The 14,306-nt window shown below is 37.4% G+C and overlaps 1 pseudogene across 1 annotated transcript; it reads left to right on the forward strand.

Moving 5' to 3' along the window:
* Positions 1 to 5,257: 5,257 nt before the first annotated feature.
* On the forward strand, positions 5,258 to 6,904 carry LOC148915455 (uncharacterized; annotated as a pseudogene). Its single transcript, XR_016122018.1, has 2 exons — positions 5,258 to 5,289; positions 5,865 to 6,904. The product of XR_016122018.1 is annotated as an uncharacterized LOC148915455 (transcript).
* The last annotated feature ends 7,402 nt before the right edge of the window (positions 6,905 to 14,306 follow it).

Consider the following 14,306-nt stretch of genomic DNA (forward strand, 5'->3'; position numbering starts at 1 on the left):
TGACGTGGGGGAGTATTTTCTTTCGGAGGAAGTAATAGTGCCATTATTTCCAACACAGAACGCACCACTGGAACCTACTGCTGACATTGTTTACTTGAGGAGCCATGTGCAAGGCCGGCCTTGAGATTTTGAAGGCCCTATACGAACCTCAAATTAGGGCCTCACATAAACTAACACAAACTTACACCATTACGTAATGCCATACAATAAATGTTTTTTTTTCTTAAAGTGACCAAAGTACCCCTACTCCCAAGGACAAAATTGAAATTTCACAAAAGAATTTTTGCAAAATTGAATATCTGAGCATAATTACTGACTAATTCCTTGTGATCGGGTATTTGTTATTTCAGTTTGTGGTTGTGAAAGTAGCTGGGATATTGAATGTTGGTGTTGACATCGGACAAGCCTTTAACACAATCGGGTTTTGAAGTCGCGCCCTGAATAGAAGTTGAGACCCTGCAAACCAACACAACTTGGAACGTCTTTGTGTCAACAATTTGCTCACTCGGTATATATATATATATATGTATATATATAACATTTGTTAAACATATATTATACACATAAAAAAAATCGGGGCCCCTAAAAAATTAGGGCGCATGTACCACTTGCACACCCTCAAGGCCACCCCTGGCCATGTGTAATGGTTTTCCTCTTTTTTGTTTTGCCTTGAATAATGTATTAAAAAAATGAAATTGGAAATACAAGAAAATATTTTTTTTTAAATGACATTAAATTGAATAAAGCGATTTTTTATTTTTATTTTTTACATTGTCGCCAAGATTTTGACCGCTTCGAACATTTGTCAACGACCATCCGGTTTGATGGAAGAGGCCATTGTATTTTTACACAAATGGAATTTTGTAATAGAAAATTTGGTGTGGAAAGTGAAAAATATTGGAAGGAGATGAATTTGTATGAAGATTTAGTGTGAAAAGTGAATAATATTTGTAGGTATTTATGGAAAAAAAATTCCATAATTTTTTGATATTTTTTTAGCCAAAAAATGGGCATCCGTTGGATTAGAGGACATTTTCAGATCGGAGCCTTAAGGAGAAGCTATGTGGCCTGTAGCTGTTGGTTTTAAGTGTTGACCTAATGCTGGAATTAGTGCAAGATTTTCAATTTTTTTTCATTCTTGTGCTGACGTCAGCTGCACGAAGGCAATACAATGGGCCAGATCTCCCCGTGGGTCCCACGCATTGCCTGGGCTAGGTCTTGCGGGCTAGAGCTGCCTTTCGGACCTAGAGCACCCTCCTGCCTGGGCTAACCCCTTGTGCTGGACTTGCTCTAAGACAGAAGAATTAGCATGTCCTTATTATGTGAACTTCATTAATAAATTTTTACTTTGTACTTGTAGAGGCCCATAGGCATTTATAAATTAGAATTTAAGAACAAAGGTTCAAGGGATTGTTCCAGCTAATCTTTACCAAAAAAAAATAATAATAATAATTGTTCAAGCTGGCAGCTAATAATTAAGTTGGCATCTTTTTTCTGTGTTTTTTTTCTGGTCCGGCCAATAATATTATTTTGGGCCCAAAAATGAAGTAAAGGACCAAATGTAAATACAGAATTGGAATGTGCTTTTGGGCTTTTAAGTGGTAGAGGTGGATCATAATATTGAAGTAGCCCAAACTGTTGATTTTGGCGAGTGAACCGGTTCCAAAACCATGGCCGATCCTCTCAGTCTTCTTTGCTTTAGCAACTTATGCTTTGCTTCCTTTGGTGGGTAAGCCTAATCGAGGCAAAGCGGCACCAAGGGCAGACATCATTGGTTCGGAAGAAGTGGCAAGTAATTAAGTAAGCCTCACCTCACAAACAAATATCAAATCGAAGCAATCGAATTTGACAAAGAGAGAGAGAAACAATGAGAGATCGCGAAATGGCGTTGCGGTGGATGATACTTGGCGACGTGGTGGCGCAGAGGCAGCCTTGGCCTTCCTCTTAACCCTTCCTGCGCCCAAGCTCTTGAAGAATCAATTCGTGTCGTTGGTCTCTCTCATCCTCCAACCTGCCCTCTTTATCGTTCCATTCGCCGGCTTTCAGCTCCTTGGTTTGTTTCTTCTTCTTATTTGATTTGATTTGATTCGATTCCTAGGGCATACCATACCATAGCAACAATCTAGCATTGGATTTTCCATTTGATCTCATCCTCCAACCTACCCTCTTCATCGTTCCATTCGCCGGCTTTTAGCTCCTTGGTTTGTTTATTCTTCTCATTTGATTTGATTTGATTCGATTCCTAGGGCATACCATACCATAGCAACAATCTAGCATTGGATTTTCCATTTGATCTTTTTTACCTTTTCGGGTAATGGATTTCCAATTGATCTTTGACTTGGCTCTTTCTTACTCTCTCTTTTCTTTTAAATTTCTTATGTGATTCCTGCAACTCTTCAGCATGCTAAAATGAATTTATCAACAATGAAATCATACAACAAAAGGATAATTACATTTTGAGCAACCCACTGATATAGTAGCTCTTACTTGCGTAATAAGAGCATTTCCAGCATGGGGTTTTGGGGGTGGGGTTTTGGGGTAAAACTCATTTCCAGTGGAAGCGAGGCCGGGCAAGATGGTGGGACCCAGCAAAGCGGGCTGGCCCGAGGCGGGGGCGTCGTCGTGGCGTCGGCGCTGATGTCCACCAAACAATTATGTGCCATGTGTCGTGTCCGGGTTCTCCGATCATAATTTTTGCTCCAATCCAACGGCAGCCCTTGCTGCGTCGTCGTGACGTCAGCGCTACAGATGTCCACCAGCAATTATGTGCCATGTGTCGTGTCCTGGGTTCTCCGATCATAATTTTGCTCCAATCCAACGGCAGCCAATATTTTTGTAATAAAAAATTGAAAAAAAATCCGAAAAAATTGAAAAAAATGCCAAAAAATTACTTTTTTTTTCTTCTCTCTATACCTTATTTCCATTTTCAACATTTAAGTAAATGGAGTAATATAAAAATAAATAAAAGGAATAAATAAAAGTAAAAGGACAAAGACATTTACTTAAGTTTACAATGTAAATAAGGAAGTACCCCCCATTTGGATTCAAATAAAAATACTAGAAAATCAAATTCCCACCAAATCAAAATATGAAAAATCGGTTTTAGTGAAAAATACGATTTATGCTAAAAATGATGGCTCATTAAGTCAGTATATACTTCATATTAAAATCCCATAAAATCAAGTTTTCTTATTTGATGTGTAAGGAATAAAAGCCGCTAAAAATTATCTTGAGAAAATGATTATTCCGAAAAACCATTTTTCATACTTAGTCAATATTGCACTTCCGCTAAAAAAATTCCGAGTTCGCTAGTGTCTATAAATACCAACCAATACTCTTCACTTTTAACACCAAATCCTCATACTTTTTTTCTATAAATACCAACCAATACAACTAATAAAATAAAATCTTATCCAAAAATATTATCCGATAAAATAAAATCTTGCCTTTCATTTCTTAGTTTGCTTGCCTTTCATTTCATTGTGTTTTTTTGTTTTGTTTTAATAATTAGTGGTCATTCATGTATTTTATTTTATTAGTTGTATTGATTTATCTGAATTTTGAATTTTGAAATTTATATGAAATTTGAAACAAAAAATCTTATCCGATATGAATAGTATTGACACGTAGGAACCTAAAAATCTTATCCGAAAATATTATCCAAATCAAATGTTTAAGTAAACAAAGTTGTGAAAAAAAAAAAAAAATGAATAGTATTTGCCATGGCAAGACTTGCACTGCTGGAAACACACTTTTTTTTTGGTGCTAGGGCAGCCACTATTCACGTGAATAGTAGTGCCTAGGGCTCGCCATGGCAAGGGCTAACTGTGGAAGTGCTCTAAGGGGGGAAGTATTTTCCTGGGTGAAAAAGAAAAAGTCAAATCACGGAATTCAAGACTTTCCTATAGAACTTGCAAGAAAAACTTTTTTGATGTAGTACATAAGGAGAGAGAGAGAGAGAGAGAGAGAGAGAGAGAGAGAGCAAGATCAAAAAAACAAAATACGAAGAGGGAAAGGAACTTTAAGTTGGGCTGGTTGAGTTCAGGTCCAAAGTTGTAGTTGGGCTTAGGCCTCGTATTTCAGGACGAAAGAAGTAAGGATCGGGCCCACTCTATATTTTGGCGCGAATACATAGCCATAAATTAAATACAAGCTCCTCCGCTCTAGGCTAACTTTAGGTCTGTATGTACGGTTGTGATGTGTGATTTTTAAATGATTGGTAATTAATCAATTAATTAAGCTTATTAATTCATTTCTTATTTAATACCCCTGATTTATTTTCAAGATGGGTCATAAACGCGTATGCTTTTTCCTTTTTTGTTTTCCAGGATATGGAGAGATGCATGCAGTGAATGTGAGGGAAATGATATTCATTATTTTTTGTGTCTTTTGACATGATTCCTGGTGCTTATCTGCTGGGTAACATGGCTGCATTGATTGTGAAAGGATCGAAAACAGAAAAGTTTAGGGACAAGATGACTGAACTAATCAAATACATGAACAAAAAAAGGCTTGACAGGGGCACAAGTAAGGAAATTAAAAACCATCTCAGTTACAGATGATGACCGTAGCTACACCAAGCATTCTTTGGGACATTCCACCTTTATTTGCAGCAAGGTAGTTGTTTAAATTCGGGCTGAAAACTATGGATTTCGAATTTAATCAAATAATCTCTTTCTTATCACTGACACATTTTGTTCTTAGCCTATGATGCCTTGTCTTCGGACTCTGTATAATTTTATTTGTAGTATAAGAGGACAAGCCTGTAGAATGGTTTTGCTTCATTTGGTGAACTATGAAAACAAGAATGTCATCTTAGATGCTGTCATGCTGACCTTCTATCATCTTGTCTTTAAAGTATTAACATAAAGATGTAAGAAGGTTTATTACATTAAACCTACTAAAGTGATCTTCTAATCAACTTAGGATTACAAAGACTTATTGTTTATTAGGAACTCAAAACCTATCTCGATTAGGCAAGCCTCAAACAGTGTTCAATAAGGATAATGAAGGCTTAAGGGTTCCTAATTCTACAAGGATTGGAATGGATTAATCCTATAGCATGAAGGATATCTCTAAGTGTTTCTTGATGGGCAAGACACTTAGAGAGATGCATATAAATAGAAGGCTCCCTCCTAGATCCGAATAACACAACACAGCTAAACAGAAATTCACTCATCAGAGTTATAGCTATAAGGATCGGATTCTCGGAGAAGAACTTCTATACCTTGCACTGCCAATCTGTTCCAAAGCATCATCCAATCTGCGCCAGCACCATGTCAGACTCAGGTTAGTGTTAAACATGTTATGGCTTTAAGGAATTAACATGTGGTATCAGAGCTTAAGTTATATCATGTTATACCTAACAAAACTCGTGCAGGAAAATTGAGAATAAATAACTGACAGTTTCAAGTTATAAAGTATGAACATGATAACAGTATAAAGTATGAACTTTATCATGTTCTTAAAGTTTTCTACAGATCATTGCTTACAGTTCTTGTGCCGTGATTGAGTAAGCCAAAGCGACTCAACCATTGCATGATCACTATACTCAAGGTTTGTGATCAGAATTTGCACCATGATGCAAAACATGTCGAAAGGCTTTCTGTCCAAAGATGTCAGCAGTTTGATATGTCTTGCATCATGGTGGATCGACATGGAACATGGATAGATATGGATTAGTGAAAGGTTTTCTTCTGTCTAAAGATGTAGAAGATCTTTTGCTCAGGAAATCCACATCTACTCGTTTTCCAGTGTCAATAAGCATGCTTGAATCATTGTCCAAAGATGTGATTAAGTATGTTTGATTAAAGTTCTGGGGATATTTATATATAAAGTGCTTATCTTGTTTTAAACATGTACAGTCAATCATAACTCGATTCGAACTCTCACTGGCTCAAATTATAAGAAATGGAGAGAAGATGTGGAAATTGCTCTTGGACTTCTGGATTATGAGATGGTTCTTACTGATGAAGCTCTATCAGTACCTGCGATTGATGCATCTGCTGAGACTAAAACTAAATATGCAAAGTGGATTAAGGCCAACAAAATGGCAATTCTGATCATGAGGAGGTCTATTTCAGAAGAGGTCAGAGGCGTATTATTGAAACTGAGAGTGCTAAGCTATTCATGGAAGCTATTGCAGAAAACTTCCAAGGATCCAAGAAAGCTGAAATTGGTACACTCATGAGCCAGCTGACAGATATGAAATACAATGGAGAAGGCTGCATAAGAACTCATATTCTGAACATGGTTGAGATAGGAAACAAGCTGAAGGCTCTAAAAGTCCATGTGGATGAAACCATGATGGTGCACTTTGCTATTAATTCTCTACCTAGCATTTTTAGACAACTGAAAACTACTTATATTGCTCAGAAGGAGATATGGTCAGTTGCTGATTTGATAGGTATATGTGTGCAGGAAGAACAAAGTATCAGAAAGGACAAAGGAAAAGAACAAGTGTATTTGGTGCAGGATACTAAGTTTAAACCAAAGGAATGGACCAAAAACAAGAACACAGATAAGCAGCAAAGGAAAGATGAGTCTGCAAAGGGCACGGGTCCAGTAGGTTTGAAGTGTTTCTTCTGCAAGAAATTTGGACATTTAAAGAGAGATTGCAGAAGATACAAGCGCTGTTGGACAAACAAAAGGGAAAAGGGATTCAAAACAAAGAGGGTGCCAAACAAGGATGACTTGAAGGTGTTCGTGGGAAATGGAGAAAGAGTTAGAGTAGATTTTGTTGGTTTAGCTAGTCTTGAGTTGGAGTCAGGTTTTATTTTGGAATTAGTTGATGTCGTTTATGTTCCTTCTATGACAAGGAATTTGTTATCAGTTAGCAAGCTTGTAAAATCAAACTTACAGTTTGATTTTGATGAGTCTGGTTTCTCCATTTTCAGAAATAAAAGTTTTATTGGTAATGGATTATTGATCGATAGAATGTTTCGTTTGAACTGCAAATTACCAAATCAAAGTACAGAGATGATAAATGTGTTAAGTTCAAAACAGCCTTGTAATGCAGAATCTTTCACACTATGGCATAAGAGACTTGGACATGTCTCAAAAGAAAGAATGAATCTCCTAAGCAAAGAATCAATCTTTAACACTAGATTTGTGGAAACACAGAGAGCAATTTTTATTGAAGAAGAGGAGGAAGGATTAGATGAAACAGATTTTGTTTTTGATGAAGTTTTGGAAACTAAGGAAACTGCAGCTGAAAACCAAACAAGAGAAGTCACTATCTTACCTTTTGATGCCTTGGAAGAAAACCAGCCAGAACGGCTCCAGATCAGCCAGAACGGCTCCAGATCAGCCAGAATCTGAAGAAATGCGACAGATCAGCCAGAATCGGCTCAGATTTACTCAGGAGATCACAGAGACCTAAAATGCCAGCCTTGTCAAATGACTACTTTGTTTACCTGCAAGAATCAGAGCATGACATCAATACTGAGGAAGACCCTGCAACTTTCAAGCAGGCCATGGAAAGTGACAAAAGTTCACAGTGGTCTGCAGCCATGGAATCTAAACTAGAATCAATGAGCAAAAATGGAGTATGGAAACTAGTTAATTTGCCATTAGGATGCAAACCTATAGGATGTAAGTGGGTTTATAAAACCAAAAGGAATGCACAAGGACAAATAAACAGGTATAAAGCCAGATTAGTGGCAAAAGGTTACACACAAGAAGAGGGAGTTGATTACAATGAAACTTTCTCCCCTGTATCAACTAAAGATTCATTTAGAGTCATAATGGCTTTGGTTGCTCATTTTGATCTGCATCTTCATCAGATGGACGTTAAGACAGCTTTCCTAAATGGAGAACTGATTGAAGAAATATATATGAAACAGCCGGATGGTTTTGGCTCAAAAGGGGAAGAGAATTTAGTGTGCAAGCTGCAGAAATCAATATATGGTCTAAAACAGGCATCAAGACAATGGTATCTCAAGTTTGATGAAGTTGTTAAGTCCCAAGGCTTCATTGATAATCCATTGGATGAATGCATCTATATGAAATTCAATGGAAGGAATTTCATCCTCATGCTGCTATATGTGGATGACATTCTGCTAGCAAGTAGCAATCTGTCCATGTTACATGACACTAAAAGGATGCTGTCCGATCACTTTGATATGAGTGATTTGGGAGAGGCAAACTATGTTCTTGGAATAGAAATCAGCAGGGACAGAGAAAGGAAAATGATCGGCTTATGTCAGAAGGCATATATTGAGAAAGTGCTTAGAAGGTTCAACATGGGAAACTGTACAGGATGTGATGTTCCCTTCTCAAAAGGGGATAAATTGAGCAGTGAACAATCTCCTAAGACTGAGCAAGAGAGATTGGAGATGAAGGACAAGCCCTATGCATCACTAGTAGGAAGCTTGATGTATGCACAAGTCTGCACTAGACCAGACTTGGCATTCTGCATAAGTGTTCTTGGCAGATTTCAGTCTAATCCAGGTCAAGCACATTGGATTGCAGGCAAGAAAGTATTAAGATATTTGCAGAGAACTAAAGAGTACAAACTGGTCTATAGAAAGGTTGAAAATTTGCAGCTGGAAGGATATGCAGACGCAGACTTTGCAGGATGCCAAGATACTAAGAAATGCACATCAGGAGTTGTTTTTCTATTTGCAGTGCTGCAGTGGCATGGAAGAGCATGAAACAGCAGTATGTGTCAACCTCCACTATGCAAGCAGAATTCTTAGCAGTTTATGAAGCTACTTCAATGGCAATGTGGCTTAAAAATTTCATGTCTATGCTAAGAATTGTGGATTCAATACAGAAACCGATTCAGTTATGGAATGACAATACTGCGGCAGTATATTTTGCACAAGGAAATAAGAGATCAAATGGAATGAGGCATTTGCATTTAAAGTTCTTATCTGCGAAGGAAAAGATTCGAGATGGAGAGACTGCTCTAAGTCACATTGGCACAGATTTTATGATTGCAGATCCTTTGAATAAAGGGTTGCCTAATCATGTTTTTCACAGGCATGTGGCAAGCATGGGATTGCAATTCAGTTTTGATGCCTAAAGTCAGTGGGAGTCAGTGGGAGCTAGAGTTCTTACAGTTATGTTTTAATTCTGATTTTGTTAACTAGTTTTATCTAGACAGTTTTATTTTGCAGATTTAATTGAATTGCTTTTATACAATGTTCTGCATTTGCTATTTATGGATGACAAATAGAACAAAGACCAAACTGTAATCATGTCAACATTATGTTTACAGTTTGAATCTATGAATGAGTCATTAAAGATTGTTCAAACCTTGGTAGTTTTGAAGGGTGGGCAAAGAACTGTTCAGTTTTGTCACACATATAGTAAAACCAAAAAAACAGTTCTTGTTTTTCAATCCAGTTGGAAGCCTTATGTGTTTTGCAGATTCATGTATGTGATTATAAAAGTCTTGGATGTTATATATCCATGTACTTCGATAGTCCTTTATGAATTTTTCAAAATGACAGTGGCTTGATAAAAGGAACAAGAGAATTTTGAGTTCCACATGGCCATTAAGTAATGAACAATAAGTCTAAATTGATTATTTGATCAAGTGGGAGAATGTAAGAAGGTTTATTACATTAAACCTACTAAAGTGATCTTCTAATCAACTTAGGATTACAAAGACTTATTGTTTATTAGGAACTCAAAACCTATCTCGATTAGGCAAGCCTCAAACAGTGTTCAATAAGGATAATGAAGGCTTAAGGGTTCCTAGTTCTACAAGGATTGGAATGGATTAATCCTATAGCATGAAGGATATCTCTAAGTGTTTCTTGATGGGCAAGACACTTAGAGAGATGCATATAAATAGAAGGCTCCCTCCTAGATCCGAATAACACAACACAGCTAAACAGAAATTCACCCATCAGAGTTATAGCTATAAGGATCGGATTCTCGGAGAAGAACTTCTATACCTTGCACCGCTAACTGCTCCAAAGATCATCCAATCTGCGCCAAAGACCATGTCGACTCAGGTTAGTGTTAAACATGTTATGGCTTTAAGGCGAGTGCGGAGGTCCGAGAAGGATGGAAGTGGTGGGAAATTCAAAATTGCCGTCACAATCATTTGGTAGTCAATACCCAGACCACGAAGCACATAAGTAACCAGTGTCAGAGTTGGAGACAAGTTCCTGGATTGCAGTGAGTTCATCAGCCAAACTCTTGGCCTGAGCAAGGTATTCAGAGATGGATTTGGAACCTTTGGTAATAGAGAAGAGGCGAAATTTGAGCTGGGCAGAATTGGCAAGGGATTGTTGGGAGAAATTTTGTTTGAGACAATCCCAAATTTCCTTCGAGGTGGAGAACCCAATAACTTGGGGAAGAACACTCTCAGACAGCGTAGCACGAAGAATACTAATCAGGCTTTGGTCAGTTTGAAACCAAGAGACATAGTCAGGATTGGCCAACGACGGAGTGGAGCATTCAGACTTTTCAGAAGGAGGAAGTGTAGGGGAGGGGCAAGGATGAGAGCCATCAACAAAGCGCCAAAGATTCTGGCCGAGTAAGAAAGGTTTGACCTGACTTTCCCATACAAGATAGTTGGTATCAGAGAGTTTGACAGAGACAAGGTGAGAGATATTGGGAATGGAGATAGTGGGAACACTGCTGGAAGCCATCGAAAGAAAGAAAAAGAAGGAAAGGAAAAAAAAAATTTAGGCTCTGGATACCATGTAGAAACAGAGTTTTCTATATAATCAAAAACTGATATTACAATCTCTTTATACACATGAACATAAACGTAAACCTATCAGTTACTACAATCTAATAATAGCATAACAGATGCCATATAAGTTACTACAATATAATAATAATAGCATAACAGCTGCAAGCAATTATATGCAGTCATAATTAGGATAACGGCCTAACATCAAAGAACTTCCTAATATGCTTTTTATTGTGTATTGATTGTGGTGCTGGGGCGCTGGGAAGGATGATGGTGTGAGGGATGGAGACTCTACGATTTTCTCACCTTCCAAATAGAGCCCAGATGATAAAATGGATTTCGATTTCAAATCAGCATCAGGGTCTGTCTCATCTCCTTTGAATCCCTCAGAATTTTCAGTGAGAAAGGAAAAAAAGTTAAAAAAGCGAAATTGAACCATTGGTCAATTTGATATCCTTCGAATTCATCAAACTCATATTCAGAAAGTGCAATTTCATCTCCCTTGAATCCCTTAGATGGGTTGTTTGTGTGTGCAACGACGGAGAGAGAGGGAAATAGAGGAAGAAACAAAAGAATTGTTTATTATATATTTCGCCAACATGGAGTCCACGTCATCAAAAAATGGATCCCACGTTCGCCACGTCTGCATTTAATAGATTCACTAACGATTTGGCTAACAGATGAGGTAATTTGTAGGGTTTTCGGGAGTTTGAGTATGTACTCGTAAATGTATCTAAAATTGGATATGAAAATGACCCTATATTTTGGGGAGTTTTATGTAATTTGTTCTAGATATTATTTATGTTGGGCATTGGCTGATTAATTGTTGGGCTGGCTGGGATTTTTCCTTGGGCTATGGGCTGGTGGTTAGGGGTGGGCACGGATGCAGATTGAGCCCATACCGCTATCGATACCGGAAATTTGAATCGGTATGGTACGGTATGGTATTATGGTTTGCCAAAATTGGTACCATACCGCAAAATCGTATCGATGCAGTATCGTACCATTTCGGTACCAAAATGATACAACTAAAAAATGATCTAATTCAATATTCAACAACAAAATAAGTGATGCCTAAGTTACAAATTCAAAGATTCAACATATTCAATATCCATCAACATTTTCAATATTCAATATCCATTAACATATTCAATATCCAAATCCTAATCAACATATTCAATATCCAAATCAACCAAATCAATATTCATCCATCAACATATTCATCAAATCCAAATGGTTAAAACTTATGCATTATGGCTTACAAACCAAAAGAGTTAAACTTATGCCTTATGGCTTACAAAAATACAAACACAATCCAAACATAAATGACAAAAGCGTTTGAGAAATTGAAAGGCAAGCGAGAGACAGAGAGCGAGAGAATGAAAAAAATTATATTTCAATAGAGTACTATTCGGTACGGTACGGTATTGACCGGTATCAAAATCTTGATACCGCTACCATACCATACTCGATTGGTATGCAGATACGAATATCTATCGGTACCAAATGAAACGGTATGAAATCGTGCGGTACAATGCGGTTAGGGTACGGTTTCAGTATTTCGGTTTAAGATGCCCACCCCTACTGGTGGTGATTTTTTAACATTCTCAATGTCAATTATTCTCACTGGTCTTGTAATAATCAAGGACCCAACTAATTCTTGGATCATGGAAGTAGCGCATGATTTCATCAAGTAATCTGGATTGGAATAGTAAAACGAAAGAAGCACAACTTTTATTCCCACAGATAGTCTTAGCTATAGGTTACATAAATTAATGCATGAGCAGCAGCTGCATGCAATATTATTGAAACCCAAATCACAACATAAGGAAACTTAAGAAAATGCCACTTTCGCAGGGAACGCGATTGCATTTAGCGTATGCAACAAGCCTTTTAAACCCATAGGTGATCTTTATGGGACGAGTGAAGTCTCGTGAGGGTTTCCAGCGACGCTACCCTCAAACATCAAATTAACTTAACAGGATGATCATTACTGTTGGAAGACAACGATTTGGTTGTCATTTAAGACTTCACTTGTTGCATGGGCACGGTGATTATTGTCTGGCTCTATATATTTTCTGGATTGCACGTGGAAGATTCGGTGGTTGTTGCTTTCATCCCTCACAATCTTGAAGCATGTACATGCCCACGAGCCTTGAGGTTCATTTGGCGCGTCAGCGATGGAATCAATACAGTCGCTGTTTTCGGCTTCCCTCCTCCAGTATTTGCCGTTGGAGGATTTTATGTTCACCAGATCACCGTGGCCATTGACCGCCTCGAATTGGAACGTTGCATTTTCGTTCGCACGTTCCACTCCGGTGAATTTGAGAGAACTATTCGCCATGCAGAGCAAGTATCTATTCATGTCGTTTGATCTAATTGCATGAGGCCCTATGAATGCCATTTCTGATGATCACTCGCTCGCGCTTGAATACGATTGAGTTTTTTTTTTTTTTTCAATGTCTACAAATGTAAACTCACTCCTCTCTTCTTTCTCTCTCGTTGCTTATTGCTTTTCCTAGCTCCAACCTACTGTGCTATTTATAATCAAGCAAACCAAAACCATGCATGCCCGCGATAACAGAGAAAATTGAAGCCACAAAAAAAAAAAAAGCCAAGCCAGGTGGCAGTGTTGAAAGTTAAGCCTTCAAATAAAACAAACTAAAGCGTGCTTCACGTCTTTAAATAAAACAAAGTTAAGCCTAGTATTTTATGTGAACTTGATTATGTAATTTCTACTACATGCACCTATGGGCCATAACCATTTATCAATTATAATAATGTCATCGATTAGGACTGAACAGCGAGGGCTGAAGGCCCAGGTCATTCTTAATCTTAGCAACACAACATGTGCTGGGTTTCATTTCATAAATTCATAACCAAACCAAGCTAGGTCATAGAAGGAAGCAAATTAAGCAACTGAAAACCACATCGGCTGAAAAAATCTCTCTTGATAAACCATATAATTGGAGGGTCTGCAAAACTAGTCTGTGTGCACGTAGCTAACTTTAAAATGCCAACTCAAGTCCTATGAACACACATTTCCTTGAAAGTTGCTGGCCAAATTTTCTTTGTTTTGGTTTTCAATAAGTTTGATTTCCTTGAGCGCATCACTGATAAGATATCATATATGTGAAATCTTTTTATCTGTCTTTGAATTTACCCAGTGTGGGTGCTCCATTTTTATGATTGCATTCTAGACTTCTCCTTAATACAAAATAAAACTATGTGATTGATTGAAACGTCATTAATTAATTTAGACATATAGGCATTTGCATTAATTCATTCTAGATAGTAGATACACATCTCCATAAGACATAAAGAATTAGCATGTCCTTAATGTGAATTTCATTAATAAATTGAAGAGGAGTTGGAGAACAGTTGGAGGAAGGAATTAAAGAGGAGTTGGAGAGACACGCATGCAAGGGCAAACTAGAAAAACTATGTGAATAGAAGTAAAAAATGAAAGTGGTGATGAACAGTGGACGATTCTTTTTAATTTATATCCCACAAACAACTAAATTAAAGGGAAAAAAAAAAAAGGAGAAGACATGAATTTATATTTCAATTTCTTGTGTGAAGCTATTAAATTCATTTCAAATGTGTTTTTTTTTTTTTTACTAAAATTTTTAAATAAACCTGTTTTTAT

Source organism: Prunus mume, linkage group LG7, assembly GCF_029339155.1.
Source record: "Prunus mume cultivar Tortuosa linkage group LG7, ASM2933915v1, whole genome shotgun sequence".
Lineage (NCBI taxonomy): Eukaryota > Viridiplantae > Streptophyta > Magnoliopsida > Rosales > Rosaceae > Prunus > Prunus mume.